The sequence below is a fragment of the Neovison vison genome, chromosome 1 (genome assembly GCF_020171115.1).
Source record: "Neovison vison isolate M4711 chromosome 1, ASM_NN_V1, whole genome shotgun sequence".
Lineage (NCBI taxonomy): Eukaryota > Metazoa > Chordata > Mammalia > Carnivora > Mustelidae > Neogale > Neogale vison.
In genome coordinates, this window is record NC_058091.1 from 274,214,082 (window position 1) to 274,236,134 (window position 22,053).

Here is a 22,053-nt window from a genome sequence, read left to right on the forward strand (position 1 = left end):
CCTTTCCTGAGCATGGGAGAGGACCCTCAGGTATGGATGGCTGGACTAGAAAACCTTTAAGGTATTTTCTGTAATGGATACTGTTATAATTTAGTCGTTACTTCAAGTGGCGTCATGTCTTTGAGTTTGTTTCTTCTCAAGCTTTGCAATGGCTGAGATGAAGGAATTTAGGATAACAGTGGGTAAATGGGGTCTCTACATAAATGGGGGCCACTGTGTAATTATGGCCTCTCATTTTACAGGCTTTGCCTTTGGAAAACAAGATGCAGAACCATGCTCAGTCTCCACTTATCCCATCTGGAGGGACGTTCGAGATCACCACTCTGGACAAAGGCCTAGGACTCTTGGGCTACCTCAGCTTTGGGGACACCACCCAAGTGAACATCACCCTCCACCCCTCCAACTGCTGGTGAGTGAGTTCACGTTGCAGAGCTGAGAGCATGTTGTGCCGGGTGGGGCTGGCTTAGCTTCCCCTTAAAGAGGGGAGTAGCAAGAGCATGAATGTGGATCAGGTCTTCAGCGTGGAGAAGAGATACCAGGAAACTGCACCGTGGAGAGAGGTGGACTGGGTAAATAAGAGATCTGGATTCTTGTCCAGCACGGCCATTAAATCTCCTGTTCTGGACAGGATATTTTCCTTTTCCTATGTACTTCAGTTTCCCCATCTACCCAACCCAGGGATTAGACTAAATGCTTCCTAAAAGCCCTCCCAACTTTGAACAGATCTTATTAACCAAAGCTCTTTCACCTGCAAGTGACTGAAACCCACTCTAGTCTGGCCCAAGTTTAAAAAAAAAAAAAAAAAAAAAAGTCCAGGGGCGCCTGGGTGGCTCAGTGGGTTAAGCCTCCGCCTTCGGCTCAGGTCATGATCTCAGGGTCCTGGGATGGAGCCCTGTGTCGGACTCTCTGCTCAGCGGGGAGCCTGTTTCCCCCTCTCTCTCTGTCTGCCTCTCTGCCTACTTGTGATCTCTCTCTCTCTCTGTCAAATAAATAAATAAGTAAAATCTTCAAAAAAAAAGAAAGAAAGAAAGAAAGAAAGAAAGAAAAGTCCATGCATATATCTAACTTCAGACACAGCTAGATCCAGTCTTTTAAGTGGTATCAGCAGGACTCTTGTCTTCATCTCTTTTTGTGTTCCTCTGCATGGGCTTTACCAAAGAGACACTTCCCTTGCTGTGTAGAGTGGCAGATAACTGCTGAAAATCTCTCGGTTACAGGCCATTCTCCCGTCAGCCCCATGTAAAGAAAATTTATCTTTTCCAAAAAGTCCATAAAGTCCTTGGAATGAATTCTGATCCCTGCAGCTAGAATCATATGTCCTTGCTGAACTAAACCTATGGCTGGTAGATGAAATATACTGATTGGCCGGCCTGGATCCTGTGCCTTGCTGGAGTGGGTCAGGAGTACACTGAACCTAGAAGACTGAGAGTGAGTGACCCCTGCTAACTGATGGGGAGCTGGCTGCTGGCTCAGTTAATCCATCTGAGGCATGTTAACACAGATCAGAATCGCAGTCAAATCTGAGGACCACAGATTATTTGATTGATATTCTTACAACTTCTTAGTAAGCCAGAGAAGGAGATCATTACAAAGGTGGTAAATGGGATATTACTAGAGGGTGGTTAATAGCTTCTTTTCCCTTTTGCTTACCATCTTGGCTTCCTGGAAGCACTCAGGTTCTCAAGTACATAGACCCCCTCTCGGATTCTGCTCCCTGCTTTATGCCCTTACATTAGTAACCTCAGGATGATTCTATGTAAATTTAAATAAAGGGCTTAGCATGGTGATGATCACATAGAAGTGACTCAATAAAGTTTCATTATTACCATCCCCTAAAAATACAATCCCATGCATGTGATTCCGGGTGGCTCAGTGGGTTAAGCCGCTGCCTTCGGCTCGGGTCATGATCTCAGGGTCCTGGGATCGAGTCCCGCATCGGGCTCTCTGCTCTGCGGGGAGCCTGCTTCCTCCTCTCCCTCTCTCTGCCTGCCTTTCTGCATGCTTGTGATCTCTGTCTGTCAAATAAATAAATAAAATCTTTAAAAAAAAAAATCTAAACAAAGGTACATTTTTCTTCCCCTGTGTGCGAACTCTTACTGATTTTTAGCTACTGTAAGTTATGGCCCTAAAGAACAGAAATTATGGGATGCCTGGGTAGCCCAGCCAGTTAAGTGTCCAACTTTGATTTCAGCTCATGTCATTACCTCAAGGTCGTGAGATCAAGCTCCCCTGCCCCCCACGCCCATTGGGCTCTATGCTAGGCATAGAGTCTGCTTAAAATTCTCTCTCTCTCTGCACTCCCCCAGCTTGCACTAAAAAAAAAAAAGAAAAGAAAACAGAAATTCACATGCTTAATCTAATGTATAAATAATAAAAATTTAGAAACATATGATAACTTGGATTTTGTATTGAATGAGTACTTCACACTCGTCGTTAATGGAGAAGAAAGAATACAGGTATTTCCTGGGTGCTTCCAGGTGTCCTTAACACAGCCCCATTTGATAAGGGAGATAACAGTATCAGGTCAAGGAGTCCTGACAACATCTGGCCACATTCCCTAGTCTCATGGAAAGGCTGACACACACACAACCAATTCAGATTCTGTGTCAGTAGCTCTGCAACCGGGACAAGGAACAAGTGTTATGAGAACTCCCAAGGACAGTTAATCCTGACCAGGGAATAGAGAGGTTTCCTGGGGGCCTCTGACACTTGATCGATGAGCAGAAATGTGACAGATTAGGAACGGAGGAAAAGGCAGTCTTGGTGGAGGGAACAGAGCACTGATGCTGAGGGTATGTGTCCCTCTCAGGGGATGGCTCTCATTGTCTGGTGTGGTTGCAGTGTTGAGCATGAGGGCTAGGGGCCGAGGTAGGACTGTTTGAGGCAGTGGGAACTTGCACTTAAAATATGATGGGCTTTTAATCCCAGGCTCAGGTTTGACAGTCTTTCTTGTGGGTGATGAGATACCATCAAGGTCTTTTTGAGCATTATGGTAACATAATCACTCATCTCTTCTTTGTCTTATGTCCCCTAAAAAGTAGTGGGTTTTTTTCTATTCTTGATAAAAAGGAGTCCTGTGTATTTAACATTTTATAATCAGAGCCCATCAGATCCAGCCCCTCCCTACCTTTTAGCAAGTACAGAGTATATCCCCATGTTACAGATGAGGCCAGTGACCTCATAGTGACCTAGATAGTTAATGATAGAGGAGGAGTTAGGATTTAGACCTCCCGCAATTCTACCTAGTTTTCGGAACATCCACATCATAACTCTGACCTCATGCATATTTGATTATGAAAGAGGGAGTGTGTGCTATTTTTAAAGGGCTGGCCATTTCACCCATCATCCCTGCTCATTGGATAGATGGCCCTGAAGGAGGTGAGATGGGAAGTGTGAACGCAGCACTTTGTAGGTCTTGGTCTCCTTGTGCCCTTCATAGACTGAGGCTCTTGCTACTCTTTCTTGAGTAGGACCTTAGTGCCTAACATTTGCATAACATTTTGTACTATATGGCCTCTAATTACATTGCTGTATTTTAGGGTGTTTAAGGGATTATTCAGGGCAGTTTTGATAGTTCCGCATTTCTGCCCCTCACTCTGGCAAAACTGGTTTCCCTGAAGTCCTGCAGTAGGATCTCCAGAGGCTGCTGATAACTACAAATATGTCTTTTCGGATCCCTCTTGCATTCCAAAGTTTGTACCAGTCTGTCAAGTTCAGCAGAATCTGCCTCACACCCCTGCAGTTCTGTGTCCCTGTAGAGATCATCATGCCCTTCCCTGAAGCACTGGGTCTCGTGGGTTGACCCAGGAATGCTCACTGCTGTGGTCTGTCTGACATGGGAGTGAAAGGTAGGGAGCCTCGCAGGACCCCGGAAATTTCCGGAAGTCAGTCTCCCAGAGCCTTCCCAGCGCAGTACAACATTTTAGGCAGAATACATGTTTGTGGAATTAAGCCAAACCTAAGGGGAGCTTTGGTGGTAAGAAACAGAATACAAGTCTGAACAACTTAAGCTTAAAAAAAAAATGGATTTAGAGGTAGCTCACAGAGTCAAAGCAAAAGCTACAGAAGCAAACCTTAAAGAAGACAGAAACCAGGGAGAGCCTGAGACTAAAGTCAGAGGAATTAAGAGAATGCCTCTGGGATAAATTTCCTTCAACTCTTTTCTACCCTCGTGCTCTCTGCTTAAGATGCAAACTCTGTGGAGATAGAGTTCCATCACACAGGCCCATTCATGGATGAAGGAGGTTGGGGCATTCAGATTGGCAGTGCCTCCAAGACCCCCATGCAGTGACAGAGGGATGGCATGTCAAAAATAGGGTTCTGATTATCCTTACAACTCTCTTTGATGCACGGGTTATTTAGAAGTGTGTAGTTCAATTTCCAAATATTTGGTTGTTTATCAGCTACCTTTCAGTCACTGATTTCTAATTTAATTCCACTTTTGTCCAAGAACATTCTTTCTGTATGATTCCAATATGTGGGTTTCTTTTACAGCTGAGAATATAGTTTATCTGGGTCTATGCTCTACGTGCGCTTGAAAAGAACATGTATTTGGCCAGTGTTAAATGGAACATTCTATAAATATTAAGTAGGTCAGCTTGAATGATGGCGTTGCTCAGGTCTTATATATCCTTATTGGTTTTCCACCTTCTTATCCTGTTAATTACCAGGAGAGTAATTTGGAGACTTTAACAAATAAATAAATAAATATATTAAATACAAATAATATATATAATATAAATATATTAAATAAATAAATTAATAATATATAACGTCTCCAAATACATTTGTGGGTTTGTCTACGTTTTTAAACCCAACAGTTTTGGCTTCATATATTTGGAAGCTCCATTGTTAGATATGTGCTCATTTATATCATTGAGATTTGTCTTGAAGAACTGACCCTTTCATCACTAGATAATGTCTCTCTTTATCTCTGACAATATTCTTTGTCCAGAATCTAACTTGTCTAATATTAATACAGCCACTCCAGGTTTCTTTAAAGTAGTGTTTATATGGAATACATTTCCCCCCTGAATTCTTTTTTTTTTTATTTTTTTTTCCAATTTATTTATTTTCAGAAAAACAGTATTCATTATTTTTTCACCACACCTAGTGCTCCATGCAAGCCGTGAATTCTAACAGATTTATGTCTTTACCATTTAAGTGCGTTTCTTACAGACAGCGGTTCGTTGGATCTTGCTCATATAGTCAACCTCTTACAACCGGTGTGTAAACCATTTATACTTCTATGGGTGGATTAGTTCCATCCTGCCATCTGGCTAGTTGTTCTCTGTTCCATCTGTTCTCTGTTGGTTTTTTCATCCTTCTGCTTGCTTTTGGATTGAGTATTTTTTTCAGATCCCATCTTATTAGGTTTACCTCTTTCAACTTTTTTTTTTAAAGATTTTATTTATTTATCTGACAGACAGAAATCACAAGTAGGCAGAGAGGCAGGCAGAGAGAGAGAGGGGGAAGCAGGCTCCCCGCTGAGCAGAGAGCCCGATGCGGGGCTTGATCCCAGGACCCTGAGATCATGACCTGAGCCGAAGGCAGTGGCTTAACCCACTGAGCCACCCAGGCGCCCCCTCTTTCAACTTTTTTAAGGAGTAGCCCTAGGTTTTATAATACACATCTTTAATTAATCACAGGGTATTTTCAAATACTATAATACCACTTCATGTGTAGTGGGAGAACCTTTCAACAGTGTACGGCCAAGCCCTTCCTCCCATGTTTTTGCTGTTTTTGTCATATGCTATAAACCCAAAATATGTTGCTACTATTTTTGCTTTAAACCAGGGATAGCCAGACTTTTTCTTAAAAGGCCTGATGGTGAGTATTTCAGGCTTTCAGCCCATATATCGCCTGTGCCGCAACTATTAAACTCTGCCATGATAGCAGAGCGCCTCCGTGGACAACACATGAACTAATAGGCATGGCTGTGTTCCGACACAAGCTTGCTCATGAAAACAGCCCACAGACCAGAGTTTGCTGATCTCTGCTTTAGATAATCCAGTCTCTTTAAAAATAAAGAAAAAAATATCTTTTGTATTTACCTTTCCTTTAACTATTTCCGGAAATCTTTATTCCTTTTTGTAGTCCCTGCCTGTCATCATAATCCTTCTTCCCGAAGAATTTAACACTTCTTATAGCACAGATCCACTGGTAATGAACTATCTCAATTTTTGCTTGTCTAAAAAAGTATTTCTCCTTCATTTTTGAAAAATATTTTCTCTGAGTTGAGAGTGTTGATGTGTTAGCCCTTTCAAGATGTCATCTGTTGGGGCACCTGGGTGGCTCAGTGGGTTAAAGCCTCTGCCTTCGGCTCAGGTCATGATCCCAGGGTCCTGGGATCGAGCTCCACATCGGGCACTCTGCTCAGCAGGGAGCCTGCTTCCCTTCCTCTCTCTCTGCCTGCCTCTCTGCCTACTTGTGATCTCTGTCTGCCAAATAAATAAATAAAATCTTAAAAAAAAAAAAGATGTCATTTGTTGTCTTCCAGTTTGTGGATGAGGATACTGCATTTCTTACAGTTCTTCCTCGGTAGATACGCGTCTTTTTCCCCTGCTGCTTTCAGGTTTTCTCTTTATTTTGGGTTTTTATTAGTTTGAATATAATGTATCTAGGTAAGTGAGAGTTTGTAGGGGGTAGGGGATGTTGGTGTTTATCCTATTCTGTTTGGGTGATTTTCTCTGAATTTCTTGATCTGTAGGGTTTTTTTTTTTTAAATATTTTATTTATTTATTTGACAGACAGAGATCACAAGTAGGCAGAGAGGCAGGCAGAGAGCGGGGTGGGGAAGCAGGCTTCCTGCTAAGCAGAAAGCCTGATTCGGGGCTCGATCCTAAGACCCTGAGATCATGACCTGAGCCGAAGGCAGAGGCTTAACCCACTGAGCCACCCAGGTGCCCTTTGATCTGTAGTTTTATGTCTGTAATTATTTTATGAAAATTCTTGGCCATTATTTCTTCAAATATTTCTCTTGCCACATTCTTTCTTCTCGCTCTGGGATTCCAATTATTGATATGTTAGGCTGTTTTATATTATCTTTTGACTCTTTGATATTCCAGCGTTTTTTTTTTCACTTTTTATTTCTTTTTATATTTCAATTTGAGTAATTTTCATTGACCTATCCTCAAGTTCACAGACTCTCTTCCTTGACTCTCTTGAGTCTGCTGCTAATCCTATCAAAAGAATTCTTCATATTCTATCAAAAATTCTTCATAGTATTTTTTTTTTACTATTTTCATAGTTTCCATCTCTCCACTGAATTCTCCCTTTATTCACACATTTTGTCCAAATCAACTTCAGAAACTCCATGAAGTACTCAGAAATCATCATGTTCTCAGTTCTTTTGGCCTTCTAGGATGGTGGACAGCAGTCTTGGAGCTGAATCAGTTTGTTAAGAGCAGCCTTCTGTAGAGGACAACCAGGATAACAACCTAGAGAGTCTCCGCTAGAGTCACAGAATTCTAGAACCTTATCATCTTGGAATCTTGGAAGCTAGGGTTCAAAAAAAATTCAAAGGATTTTAGAGTTGAACTTTAGAAGTTGAATACCTCCAGGGAAGGGCGTTCACCAGCTCACAAGGCAGCCGAGTTCAAAGGGAAGATGCTGTCCTCCCTCAGGCGGGATGATGATGTTAATGCACCACTAGAGGGAAGCCAGTCCTTGATAGGGTGTCACAGTCACACCAAAAGTAGGATCTCCGCTCTCCCTGACCTTCACCCCCACATATACCAGGAATGACAAAGCCACTGATCAGAAGAAAATCTAAGGAAGATCAGTAAACACTTGTCTTCTGTAAAGCATTGTATAATGTTATTGGATATGGAGTCTTAGCTACTTCTAAAAAGGAAGGAATAAAAAATAAGACTATGCCCTAACCTTCTTGAACACCTCTATTTCTTAAAATTGCTTTTCCAAATCTTTGTTGATACTTGGAGCCAATAATAAGACAGATTATTATTATTAATGAGGGGTTATTTTAACCTCACTAAGCCTCAATGATCTCATCTCTAAAGTGGAATCCATTTCTGTTCTGTTTCCTTTCTAGGCTTTAAAATGCCATAATGTAATATTTAAAAATGCTAATGACATATTAACTGAGAAAAACATATAGTAAGACAATGACTATTATGCGGTGCCATTTGTAAAAAATGAATGTGTGTGTGTGTGTGTGGATTGGTGAGTGTATGTGCTTTGTATGTGTGTGTCCAGAGGGAGGAATAACAGTTGATCTCTAGGTGGTAGAATTGTGCATATACTTTCTATGTATATTTTCCAATTTTTCTACATTAAGGATATTTTTTAGTAAACCAGATTACATAGAAACTGAAAAGTTCTATACAAATATAAGGAATGATTGTCATTGTTCCATGCAGAGCCCCTCCCTGAACTGAATTTATCTATCTTCCCTCTTTACTTACATCAGGGATTCTCAACCAGAGGTGATCCCTGCTTCCTTTTGCAACAAAAATTACACATATGTGTATATGTAGGATGTGTGTGTTTGTGTGTGTAGATATATATACATACATATATATATATATATTTGGTATGTGCGGTACATACGTAGAATAGAATATATTCAGCCATAAAAATGGAGGAAGTGCTGCCATTTATGAAAATGCGGATGGACCCTGAGGGCAATATGCTAAGTGAAATAAGTCATACAGAAAAAGAAAATACTCTGCAATCCCACCTATATGTGGAATCCAAATAACAACAGCAAAAACAAAAAACAAACTTATCAAAAAAGAGATCAGATTTGTGATTACCAGAAGCAGGGGGTAGGGAATTGAATGAAGGTTGTCAAAAGGTACAGATTTCCAGTTTATGTAGGTGAGGACGGGGGTTGTGATATACAGCATGGTGACCGTAGAGAACGCTGCTGTGTGGTACACGTGAAAACTGTTAAGAGAACAAATCCTAAGAGTTCTCATTACAAAGGAAAACATTATTTAACTTTTTCTTTTTTCTTTTGTATCTATATGAAATGATGAGTGTTTACTTATTGCGGTAATCATTTTATGATATATGTAAGTCAAATCATTGTGTTCTTTACCCTAAACTTATACAGTGCTATATGTCAATTATATTTCAGTAAAACAAAAAGCACAAATATTATGTAGTCATTTTGACTTAGAGGACATTTTGGTTTTAATACATCAACATTAATACATCATAATAATTAATACATCATAATTAACCAAAATTACTACATTAATACACCAAAATCCACCAACACCAGCTCTTCCTTCCATGTGATGGTTGAAGAGACTTGTTTCTTTCCTCGTTCCTGAGTGTGTCTCAGTCCCAGGTGTACTCCAGGGAGTACAGGAGAAGAGGATGGGGAAGAGGAAATAAAGCTAGAAAACAGGGTGAGAAATATTTTCTGCATAACTCGGCATTTTTACAAAAGACCATAAGTTTGTTGATTTGTATTTCAGACTATATCAAACCGCAGCCTCAATATAGCCACATTGAAGTTGGCCCACAAGAATAACCTGTCCCCATGAAGTATTATTAGTAGCATGAAGAGATCCCCTCGGTGGTCCCGTGAAATGTTTTCGAATGTCCTGCCATGCTAAGATTCTGTTTCTGTAAGTGCGTTCCCTCTAGGGCAACTGGAAACCAGGCGTCTTCTTCATCTGCAGATGCCATAGTCATCCCGATCCCCAAGCTAGATGCAGTCAGGTCCATGAACAGCAGTGCCCTCGTCCTCCTCATTCTACCCCTCCTAGAGATCACCACCTACCACTCAGAGAGGGTGAGCACCTCATCATCCCAAGGACGCCCTAATCAGCGTTCTGGGCTTTGTGTGCTTTGTGGTGGGGACCTGCCAAGCCCCAGACAAGCTGATCCAGCCAGAAGACACTTTCACTTTTCCCAGCTCCACTGGCACCTTGGAAGAGTCACTAGCTTTCAACTTGACACTTTTCACTTCACTCCTTAAACTGACATCTTAGCTTCTTCTGAGCAAAGGTCCCCCTTCATTGCTAATATCTATTTTTATAAGACCTCCATGGTGCTCAGCAGAAATGGGGTTGGAAGATCTGAGTTTTTTTTTTTTTTAAAGATTTTATTTATTTATTTGACAGAAAGAGATCACAGTAGGCAGAGGGGCAGGCAGGCAGAGGGGAAGGGAAGCAGGCCCCTGCTGAGCAGAGAGCCCGATGTGGGACTCGATCCCAGGACCCTGAGATCATGACCTGAGCCGAAGGCAGCGGCTTAACCCACTGAGCCACCCAGGCGCCCTGGAAGATCTGAGTTTTAATCCTGAGCTCTGTCACTGACTCCCACCTGATCTGTGCATACACCCTCAGGTGCCCAGTTTTACAAATGTGGTTAAAGAGTCCGGCATCACCTACCTCAAAATGTTGTGGAAAACAAGTGAGGGTATGTGAACAAACATACTTTGACAAGATAAAGTGCTCTATCAGTGTCAGTCCTTCTTATTATTTTGATTTCTTATTATTTTACCGTTGCCTCCTCTGGAGCCAGAGAGGTAGGAAGGAAGGAAGCAAGGAAGCAAGCAAGCAAGCTACATTTCTTTAAGCCAGGCTAACTTATCTCTTGTCCTAACTGCTGACAAGACGTGATCCAGGAGACTTGGTTATAGCAACCTCAGGAGCAGGCACCATTCAGCCAGACTTGCTGAGGGTCAGGCAATGTACAAAATGCATCACATACCTTATCTCATTAAGTCATCCTCAGAACCCCATAAGGTCAATGGGCTTAAGGTAAACCCTTGGCCTCCAGGAGATTAGGTTATGCTCTAAGTCATAAAATTAGTAAGTGGCAGAGCCAGAATTTAAACACTGGTCTAGGAGGCACTGAAGTCCATGCTCATAACCATTACACCCTGACACTACCTCAGCTGCATGAATTAAGTGATTTTTCTCTGGGACTCAATTTCCCCATCTATAAAATGGGAGGGTTGGCTAGATCTCTGAAGGTCCATTCTAAATCATCTTTCCACACTTCAAAGTCTTCTTAACAAGAGGCTGGCCTCTTGCCCTCAGTTGTTGGGGCCAGCTGTGGCCTTGCCTTCAGCCTTCTGTAGCCCCCTGAACTGGTTGCTTTCCCTGAGCCCATCAAGTAGAGACAGGAATGATAATGGGTTTGCAATCACTGGTCACTTGAGCCAGATGAAGATGCAGCTGAGAACTAGCATTACACTCAAATAACACAAGCAGCGTCTTGATTCAGGAGAACTGCACTGAGCAGAGATTCATATAGAACTGGGTTTTTAGGTTCAGGACAACTTTCAGCTAGCTGGGGGAGTGGACACGTGGAAGGGCTACTGTCCCAGCATCCTTTCCCTCGTTCTAGAAACAGTGCCCTGATTTTGCCTTAAGGAACCACCCTTTCTCTGCACTCCCAGTCCATGTGATTACAGAAGGACAGACTCCACCTAGCCTCCAGGAGTGGGCACACTGACCCAAGTTGGTAGTCAGTGAAGTCACCCTCTTGACCATAATTTTTTGTTCCAAGGTGGTCATGTGATCCATGGGCTTTGATCAGTGATTCTGGGAAAGGGGGATCTTTGTGCTGGGATTGCTAACCCCAGGTGCTCAGCAGAAGCTCATCTCAAGCAGAAGAAAATGAAGTTAAGAGATGAAGGAGAAGCCTGTTGATAACACTGGAGTTCTTCCTTCCATGGGTGCCTAATGCAGGTTCACCTTGTACTTCCCGGTTCCTGGGCCAATTTTCATTTTGTTTATGTTGCATTAGGCTAAGTTTCTGACATTTACAGCTAAAGAAGCATGACTGGGTCTCTCAGTGACCTTGAGCAAGTTCTTTTACCTCTTACAGGGTTGCCTTATCCAAAATGAAAGAATTGAAACTCTAAGATCCATAATAGCACAACAACCTATAATTCTATATTATAATTAAAATGGAGTCTCACTATCCATCCAGCAGAATGACTATAATCAAAAAGATGGACAATACCAAGTGTTGACAAGCATGTGAAGAAACTGGAACTCTTGCGAACTGCTGATGGGAATGTAAAGTAGTTGCAATCGCTTTGAAAAACAGTTTGGTAGTTTTCATAAAGTGAAACCCTATACTCAGCATACAGCCTAGAAATTCTACAGCTAAGTACACCAAGGGGTGCCTGGGTTTCTCAGTCAAACACCTGCCTTTGGCTCAGGTCATGATCTCATGGTCCTGGGATCAATCCCCAAGTCAGGCCCCCTGCTCAGCAGGGAATCTGCTTCTCCTTCTCCCACTTCCCCTGCTTGTTCTTTCTCTCTTTGTCAAATAAATAAATTCCAAAAGAAGTATTAATCCAAGAAAAATGAAAACACACATGTGTCCATACAATGATGTATATGCAAATGTTCATAGCAGCATTACTCATAATGGACACAAACTGGATACAGCTCAAATGCCCTCAACTGGTAAATGGGTAAACAATGTGGCATATCCATAGAATGGGATATCATTCAACGATTAGAAGGAACAGACTACTGATACATGTTACACCATAAATAAACCTCAAAAATATTAAGCTAAGTGAAAGAAGTCAAATGTAAGACTACATACTGTATGATTCCATTTATGTGAAATATCTAGAAAAGGCAAATTTACAGAGACAAAGAGCAGAAAAATAGTTGGTTAGGGCTCAGAGGGTAGAACTGGGGATTAGCTATAAATGGGCAGGAGGAGACTTTTTCGGTGATGAAAATGTTCCAGACTGCCTTGTGGTGATGGTCGTACAACTATAGATTTACTAAAATCATTTAATTGTACATTTGCAATGGATGAATTTTATATGTAATTTTATATGTAAATTAAAACAATAAAGTTACTCGAAAATGGGAGTCCTTGGTTAGTCTCTCATAGGAACATTAAGGGAGAAAGATGCCTCCTCCAGAAATTGCCTCTTAAAAATTTTCTTTCGGACGCCTGGGTGGCTCAGTGGGTTAAAGCCTCTGCCTTCAGCTCCGGTCATGATCCTAGGGTCCTGGGATCGAGCCCCACATCAGGCTCTCTGCTCAAAGGGAAGCTGGCTTCCTCCTCTCTCTATCTCTCTCTCTCAGCCTGCCTCTCTGCCTACTTGTAATCTCTGTCTGCCAAATAAATAAATATAATCTTTAAAAAAACTTTTTTTCTTTTAGGGGCGCCTGGGTGGCTCAGTAAGTTAAGCATCTGCTTTGGGCTCAGGTCATGATCCTGGGGTCCTGGAATTGAGCCAGACTCCCCTACCTATGGGGAGTCTGCTTCTCCCTCTCCCTCTGACCCTCCTGTATGCTGTGCTCTTGCTCTCTCTCTCTCCCTCTCTCTCTCCCGCTCTCTCTCTCTGTGTCTCTCAAATGAGTAAATAAAGGAATCTTAAAGAAAAAAAGCTTTAAAATTTCCCTTTAAGTTTGTCTTTCTTGCAACTCTTTTTTGCATCAGGAAAAAATACATTAGAGATGTAAGTTGAGTGGGATGGCCAGGAGAGATCTAGAACATTCAGGGATGTTGTGTCCCAGTTAACTCAGGAAAGTGTGGAAATGTTTGAAGCTGAGAGCATCATAGTTTAAATGGCTGTCATTGCTCTGGAGAAAGGAAATCAGTTTGACATGTGTTTTATAGCTCTAGGACTGAGTAATGTCACATATACTGTTTCTCACATGACTGCATTCAAATCACTCTTCAGTGATTATAAATAGGTGGATTCCTAAATCACCATTAATGGGTAGCTCCAGGAATCAGTGTGTTAACCAACTTCCCAGGCGGCTGCCTGCCCATTGAAGCTTGAGGACCACTGCTCCAGTCAGTAATGGCTATTAATTAGGTGGGCATGGAGGAATTTCTCAGGACAATGTAAAATGGGTCACAAAATTCAAGTTCTGATCCTGTAAACTAGCAGTGGATTTTTGGAAGTGGAAGAGTAGGAAGACATAGAGTTCATGCTCAAAAATGATGGATTGACTTAGGTCAGAGGTTGGCAAGCATTTTCTGTGAAGGGCCAGATAGTAAATATTTTAACCTTTGTGGGCCATATAATCTGTCATAACTGAGCAACTCTGCTGTTGTAGTGAAAGCAACCATGGACAATGTGTAAATGAAAAGACATGGTGTGTTCCAATAAAACTTTATTTACAAAGATGGACCTCGGGAAAAATTTGGCCAAGTCAGTAAGACTTTATTGACTCTACAAAATCAGCAATGGAAACTCCATCTCTCCCATGTTGGAATACACACCCTACCTGGCTGGTGCTAGAATGGCCTCTTTTAGTACAAAGAAGAGTGATGAGTTTTGTCATGCTGATACTGTTTGCCAACAATATTTCTCCTGCTGCCCACTACTGCCTATTATCACACAATGATAAACTCCTTAGCTACATGGGCCTGTGGGTAAAGCCGGGAGGGAGGTTAAGGCTGACCTAGGAACAGACCTTCTCTGACTTCATGAATGGAAGACTGAAATGAGGATTTTCTGGTTGTCCACTAATGCACGTGGTCCTGTCATTAAACCCCTCTAGGCTCAAATAGCTCATATGTAAAAAGGGGACTATAATCCCTTTCCCTCTTCCCCCCCAGGTTTGTTGTTCACATCAATAGGATTCTGGATGGGTTATTTCCTGGGGGAACTGTATAGCCCTCTTCCCACAGGAGCACCCTGCCTGGGTAAATATTAACTGCCACATCTCTTTTTTTTTTTCTTCCTTAATGATCTTCACCTTTGAACAAGGAATCACAAGCAGGTGGAGGGGGAAAGATACCTCTGAAGTTAAATTTGAGGAAGAAAATTGGCCTCAGTTTGGTAGCACTTATTTTTTACTGAATTTATAGCAGAGAACTACGGCTAACAAGATGGGTTAACTGGAACCTAAAACCCAGCAGTTAAGCTTACTATGCAGGGATTTTGTTGACCTGCTTCCTTCTTTGTCTTTGTCTGAGTGGATGGGAGAGTGGCCTGAAGGTCGACTTCAGTGTGTGTATTTCTCCTTGCAGAAGTGCTGAAGGAGAGCCAATCCTGAGAGCGGAATTGCAGGAAAGAGACAGTGCAGCAGAGGCATCTACTACGTGTAGGACACGACACTCAAAAAGAAAAGGAATGCAGAGGTGAGCACCAACACACAGCCCCTCTCCTCCTAGAGCTGATCAGTTCCTGCTCGGAGGGGACATGAGTATTAGACAGACTTTTCTCTCCTCTGTTTTTCTTCCAACACTTTATCAGAGCTGCCCTGAACTCTTAACATACCCTTTTTAAATTTTGATTTTTGTTGCAAAAACAACATCTACATCTTTAAAAATTAAAGCACTGAAATGAAAACATGAGGTTCTACCCCTGCTGCTAGTACTGTATCCCCACTCACACAGCTACAATGTCGGAGAAATGACTATCAATTTTTTCAGAGCTTTGCCAGCACATACAAAGATGGATGTGAGATGTGTGTGTCTTCATCCATGCAATACGTGTTGCTGTAGCAAACATACCACAGACCAGCTGACTTACAAACAACAGAACTTTGTTTTTCACACTTCTAGAGACTGGAAGGCCAAGGCCAAGGCCGCACCATGATCAGCTGAGGGCCTTCTACCAGGCTGCAGACTTCTCATTGTATTGTCATGCAGCAGAAGGGACAAGGGAGCTCTCAGGCATCTCTTTTATAAGGGCACAAATCTCACTCAGAGGGCTCACTCTCATGACCTACTCTCCTCCCCAAGGCCTCACATCCTAATACCATCACATTGGGCATTAGGATTTCAACATATGAATTTTAGGGGGACACAAACACTCAGACCATAGCAGTGTACGTATATGTGTGTGCGTGCATGTGTTTTCTTTGTGTGGGTGGGTATTTGGGTTGTATGTGTATGTGACTTCTTATTTTTAGAGAAAAGGGATTACATTATACTTAGGTTAGCATTTCATTTTTCACAATAATATACCCTGAACATCCCTCCACATGAGTATGTACAGAAGTACTTGAATCTTTTTAGCAGCTGCAGCAACATTTTACTCACAGAATCAAGATAGTTTATTTGATCAGGATCCCCTTGATGTACATGCAGGGTCTCTGATACTTTGTTGTTACAGATGGTGTTATAGTAAATACTGTGGTGTACAGCTGGGCAAGCATCTCTGCAGGATAGATTCCTAGAAATTGAGTTGCTGATTAAAGGTAATGTGCTTTTCAAAATTTCAATAAGTATGGCAAGTTAATTTCCAGCTCTATGTCACTGTTATTTCAGTGGCCCTGTCTTCGATCAGTAGAGAGGTCTTACAATGCTGTCCCTTGCATTACAGCTTCTAATGTTCAAGTTTTATTTCTCCTGTGTGACAAGCATCTCTTTCTGCTGCCCAGCATCCATCCTCCCTTCTTCTGGTAGTTGTTTCCTGATTTTCCTTCGGAAAACCACTATGGCATTCTCCTCTCTATGTACACAGTTCCAAGGCTGACTCTGTCCCCCACTCCGGGGGTGAAAGATAACCTAATCCTGGACCAGCAGAGTAGCTGGTTCAAGCCTGTGCATGGGTCCCAATCTGGTTAATAGCAGCTAGTGCCAGGACTGTTTCTAGAGCAACTAAGAAGGGGAGTAGTCCTAGGACCATCCCTCCTTTCTGTCCTCCTACCAAAGTAGAGCTCAATCCAGCAACCCCCAACTGCAGCTGAGAGGTGGGGTCCCAGATCCAGGGCAGAGTCAATCTCCCTGGGCCTGTTTCCCCGTATATGAAATAAGGAGGTTGGACTCTGTGTTCCCCAAGCTTATTTTAGCTCAGGTGACTCTGCACAGAGAAGCTCAGGGACTTGTATGAAGTGCAGGTATTTATCTAGGTAAGAGATCATTTCCTCCAGAATAGCTATTCTGCAAACCAGACCTAACAAAATGAGGACATCGTTTTATGATGAGCAGATTTACCCAAATGAGTTGAAAACTCACGTCCACACAAAAACTTCCACACAGATGTTTATAACAGGTGTATTCATAATTGCAAGAGCTTGAAGCAATCAAAATGCCCTTCAGTAGGTGAATGGATAAGCAACCTGCAGTACGTCCAGACAGTGCAGCGTTTTCAGCACTAAAAGGAAATGGGCTGTCAAGCCATGAAAAGATGAGGAGGAACCTTAAATGACTATGACTTGGGGGAAAGAAGCCAGTCTAAAAAGGCTATATACTGAATGATTTCAATTACATTCATTCTGGGAAAGGCAAAACTAGGGAGATAGTAAAAAGATCAGCAGTTGCCAAGGGTTGGGGGGAAGGAGGGATAAATAGGCAAGGGTTTTTAGGACAGAAAATCTCTCCTCTATGATAATGTAATGGTGGATACATGCCATGAAACATTTGTCCAAACCCACAGAATATACAACACCAAGACTAAACTCTAATGTGAACTATGGATTTGGGGTGATAAGGATGAGTCACTGTAAGCTCCTTGATTGTAACAAATATACCCCTGGTGGGGGTGTTGCTAGTAGGGAAGGCTGGAAGCTGTGTCTGGGGACGGGGTTATAGTGAGAACTCTACTTTCTACTCAGTTTTGAGTAGAACCTAAAATTACTCTAAAACATAAAGTCTATTAATAATAAATTTTGAGTGAACCTAAAATTACTCTAAAACATAAAGTCTATTAATAATAAATTTTGAGTGAACCTAAAATTACTCTAAAACATAAAGTCTATTAATAATAAATTTTTTTAAAGACAATAACAGGTTTGGGTAGACATTTCCTAAAATGAGAAGCATATTTTAGATTCTTTTTCTGGCTCTGTCCCAAACACAGTGTGTCTTGTATATGATCATTTCCTCTCTCTGAGCCTCAGTTTCAAGATCTACAGAATGAAGAAACTAGTCTGTGCTTTGGATTCTACAATTCTGTGACATCTAAGAATAGAAAGGGAGGAAGGACAGACGGAGAGAGAAGGAAAGAGAGAAACAGGCAGAAGATGCAAGGGGAGGTAGCAAGAGGAGGGAAAGGGGAAGGAAAATGGGACAAAACAACCACAGAGTCATTAAGTGGTAGATAAAGAACTAAGGAAGAAGGCAAATTGAGCCAGAGCCATCAGCGGTATCTGCTTTGGGTAGATCGACAAGGAAAATGGGTTGGCCCAGAAGCCCCATCTGAGTCGTTAGTCTTACCTGAATGAGAAAAACTCTAATGCCCCAAGGGAGACTGTTGCATTTATTTGATGAGCACTAAGTGAGCGGTAATTGTGTGCACAAGCATGTGCTAGATACATCCAGGGAAGAGAGATGCCTGTATATAAACACTACAGCTTAAGGTCAATGGTTGGGTTCTGAAGTCAGACAGATCCTGGCTTGGTGATTGGCTGGGTAAGGTAATCAGGTGAATAATGGCCTCAAAGATATCCATGTCCAAATCCCAGAATCTGTGGATGCTTCTTTATATGGCACCTTGCAGATATGGTTAAATTAAGATACTCAAGATGAGATTATCCTGATTATCTAGGTGGCCCTAATTGAATCACCAGACCTTGATCTGGGACTTCCAGTGTTTAGAACTGTGAGGAAGTGAATATCTGTGTTGAAGCCACCTGGCCTGTGGTGTTTTGTGGTGCAGCTCAAGCCAAGACACACGTGCTGGTTTTGTTTGTCCGTTACCTTCTTCCCATTAGGGCCGTAGCACTTGGCACAAGGCAGGGACTTGGTAAATACTCGTTAAATGAATGAATGAAACTTCTCCTCTGTGTGGCGTTTCAAGGTGTCTGGGAAGTGGTGAAAGCAGCAGGGCTGGGAAATCAGAAGACCCGGACTGCGTCATAGTTTTGGCCCTGCCCTGGCACCACTATTAATCCACTGTGTCCCTTCTCTCTCTGGGCCTCAGTTTCCTGATTGGCAAGATAGTACAGCTCAGCAAGATGACCTTTCGAGGTCCCCCCAGGGATAAGATCGTATAAGAAAAATAGTTCCCCTGGGGCAACCAGGTGGCTCTATCAGCGAGTCTTGATTTCAGGTCAGTCATGATCTCAGGGTTATGGGCTCGAGTCCTGAATTGGATTCTGTGCTTAGGGGTCAGTGTGCAGTCTGTTTAAGATTCTTTCGTCTCGGGATGCCTGGGTGGCGCAGTTGGTTGGACGACTGCCTTCGGCTCAGGGCGTGATCCTGGAGTCCCGGGATCGAGTCCCACATCAGGCTCCCAGCTCCATGGGGAGTCTGCTTCGCTCTCTGACCTTCTCCTCGCTCGTGCTCTCTCTCACGGTCTCTCTCTCTCTCTCAAATAAATAAATAAAATCTTTAAAAAAAAAAAAAAAGAAAAAAAAAAAGATTCTTTCGTCTCTCTGCCCCTCCCACAACTCATGCACGTGCCCATGAGCAAGTTGTATGCTCTCTCTCAAAAAAAAAAAAAAAATTATCTCCCCTTTCTGGGGCCCTGCTGGTGACCGAGACACTGTACTTGTCCCTTATCTCTATTGCTCCTCACTCTTGCCTGGAGAGGTCAAGATGCCCTTGTCAGCATTTCACAGGTGAGGAACACCAAGGCCCGGAGCAGTGACCATCCCGAAAGGGGAGGAGCGCTTCTAGCATTAAAAACATTGTCCTTTATCCTGAGATTGTGTCCTTCCAGCTTTTGGGGATTGAAATATTCTTTAAGAAATGATTCCCGTTCCCCCTTTTTTAAAGATTTTATTTATTTATTTGGAGAGAGACAGAGAGAGTGGGGTAAGGGGCAGAGGGAGGCGCAGGCTCCCCAGTGAGCAAGGATCCCGATGTGAGACTCAATCCTGAGACTCCGGATCATGACCCGAGTCAAAGGCAGGTGCTTAACTGACTGAGCCACCCAGATGCCCCAAGAAATGACCCTTTTAAGATACTTACAGAGAAGAATGAGAATTTGGCCATCTATGCCTGTCCCTAAAAGTCATTTGGAAATTTGATAGCTGCATGAAATCCCAAAGTCTTCAACCACATAAATTATGACATGGAAGGGTTTATTAGGATGATGTTTATGATTATTTTGGAGTTTCTAGTATACATTAAGCATCGTCAGGGCGCACGTTCCAAGAGGCCTGGATTCACATCAGAGCTCAGCCTCTAGTGCCTCTGGCAAGTCAAGTAACCCCCTTGAGCCTCATTTCCTCATCTGTAAAGTGAGGGTGATAACAGGGCCTTCCTTGTATGATGCACGTAGTCTCGGGGCGGTGGACGGAAGACTCACTAAAGTGAGTTGTGATTATCGGCACATAGGGAGTCGATATGCAGTCAGGGAGAGAGTCATAGTCATCAGCCACAGGCTGGGAAGAGCTACTCAAGGAACACGGCTGGGCGATGAATTCCCACTACGGTAGTGGTTTCAGCGTTTCTGAAGTCGCCAACGTCCTGCCTAAAGGAGTGTGATCTGTCCATTCTAGCCAAGTCCTACACCTTCAGGTAAAGCACTTCCCAGCCTCTAACCTGTTAAAGACGGGCAATGACTTTTACCCCATAGCACAGTGGAACTCGAACTCTGGCCAGTGTCAGAATCACCTGAGAAACTTGGTCAAAATGCAACGCCCGGATTCCCTCTACTTCAATGAGTCAGAGTCTCTCTGTGCCTTATTACCTCCCCAGATGATTCTGATACACACTAGCTTTCAAAGGGACCGTCAAAGAGTGAAAGAGAAAAGGCCGTCTGTTTAGTTTACTCTACAGGGTCATAAAAGATTATTATCATTATTTAAATCTCATTTGTTCCACCCACCGGAGCAATACCAAGTGAGTAGGCTGTGCTCACACAAGGGCCATGGGCTCCAACCAAAGAGAGGCTGGGCCTGCAGCTCAGCGCCCGGGGGTGGGGGGGGATGAAAAGCACAGGCCCCCAGGGTCCTCAGTGCCTTAGAAGTCCCCTACAACCTAGCACCCAGGGAGAGTGGGCCCCCCCTAGCAAGTTGGAAGAGAGAGAAGCAATACCTTTCCTGGGGTCACAGCAACTTCATGTAAGGGTGGCAGTGGAACCAAGAGCTGCAGACGCTTGGGTCAGTGTTAAAGGACTTGCTTTGGAGACTCCCACCTGGAAGGAGCCCTCTCGCCGGCTGACAGGTAATATGACAAGTCGGATGCCTGTAGACAGTGCTCTGCAAGTTTCCCTGTAGCTGATGACGTCTGGGAAGGGCCCCCAGCAAATGCCTGTATTCCAGCAGCTCCATTCTCAAAGGTCTGAAGATTAACTCAGGCTTCTCACAACCTGGGGAGGAAAACAGGACCTGGCCCCTATCTAAACATCTCAAGCTCCTTTACAATCTCATTCATCCATCTTGTTGCCTCAGCGGGAGCCAAGATCTGTTGGTGGGATGAAAGCCGAGATTAGAATCGAATTATAGAACCTCAGTGCTGCGAATGAGCAGACCCGAGGATGAAGCCTGCCGCCTCACAGACCAGGAATGCTGCCACGTAATGCTGCCAGACGAGTGAAGAGAAGACATTCCAAACCGCAGCAAGTGTCTCAGTTAATTCAGGGCAAGAGCCTTGAAGGGTGGGGCCAGGATTCAAACCAGGAGGTCAGTGTGGTGGTCACAGCTGCAGGCTTCTGAGACAGAAAGATCTGGCTAGGGTAGATTGGGGGGTCTGCCAAGGATTAGCGGTGACTTCAGGCAAGCTAGTCTATACCTCCCTAAGCCTCAGCTTCCACATCATAAAAACAGAATGACAATGTTATCCAGAGAAGTAGTTAGGCTTTTTTGAACCTGACGCTTATACCACTTGGGTGGGGATGGGGAGGTGCTTGTAAGGGGTGGAGTGGGCCTCTTTAAGGGAAGGAATACAAAATTACAAATTCAAAATTGCATACAGGACTTTGGAAGGGGTTCCATGTGAGGGAGGGGCTGGGCAAATCTGTCTTGAATGCTACCGGTTAGCTGAGAGATCACTGGAGTAAAGCTCTTGGCACGTGAGATGATGGTACAGAGAGTGGTCTGGCTTGAGTAAAATGCTATAATTTTAAGGAAGGAGGAAATCTTGGCCTGTGCATCTGTGACTGAAGCAGAGATAATGACAGAAAATGAAACACTAGAGAAACCCCCACAAGTCCTTCTTTAGCTGCAGAGTTCTATCCCGAACGTCATGTGCGACCTTAGGCAAATCATATGCTCTCCTGGTGTCTGTGTCCTA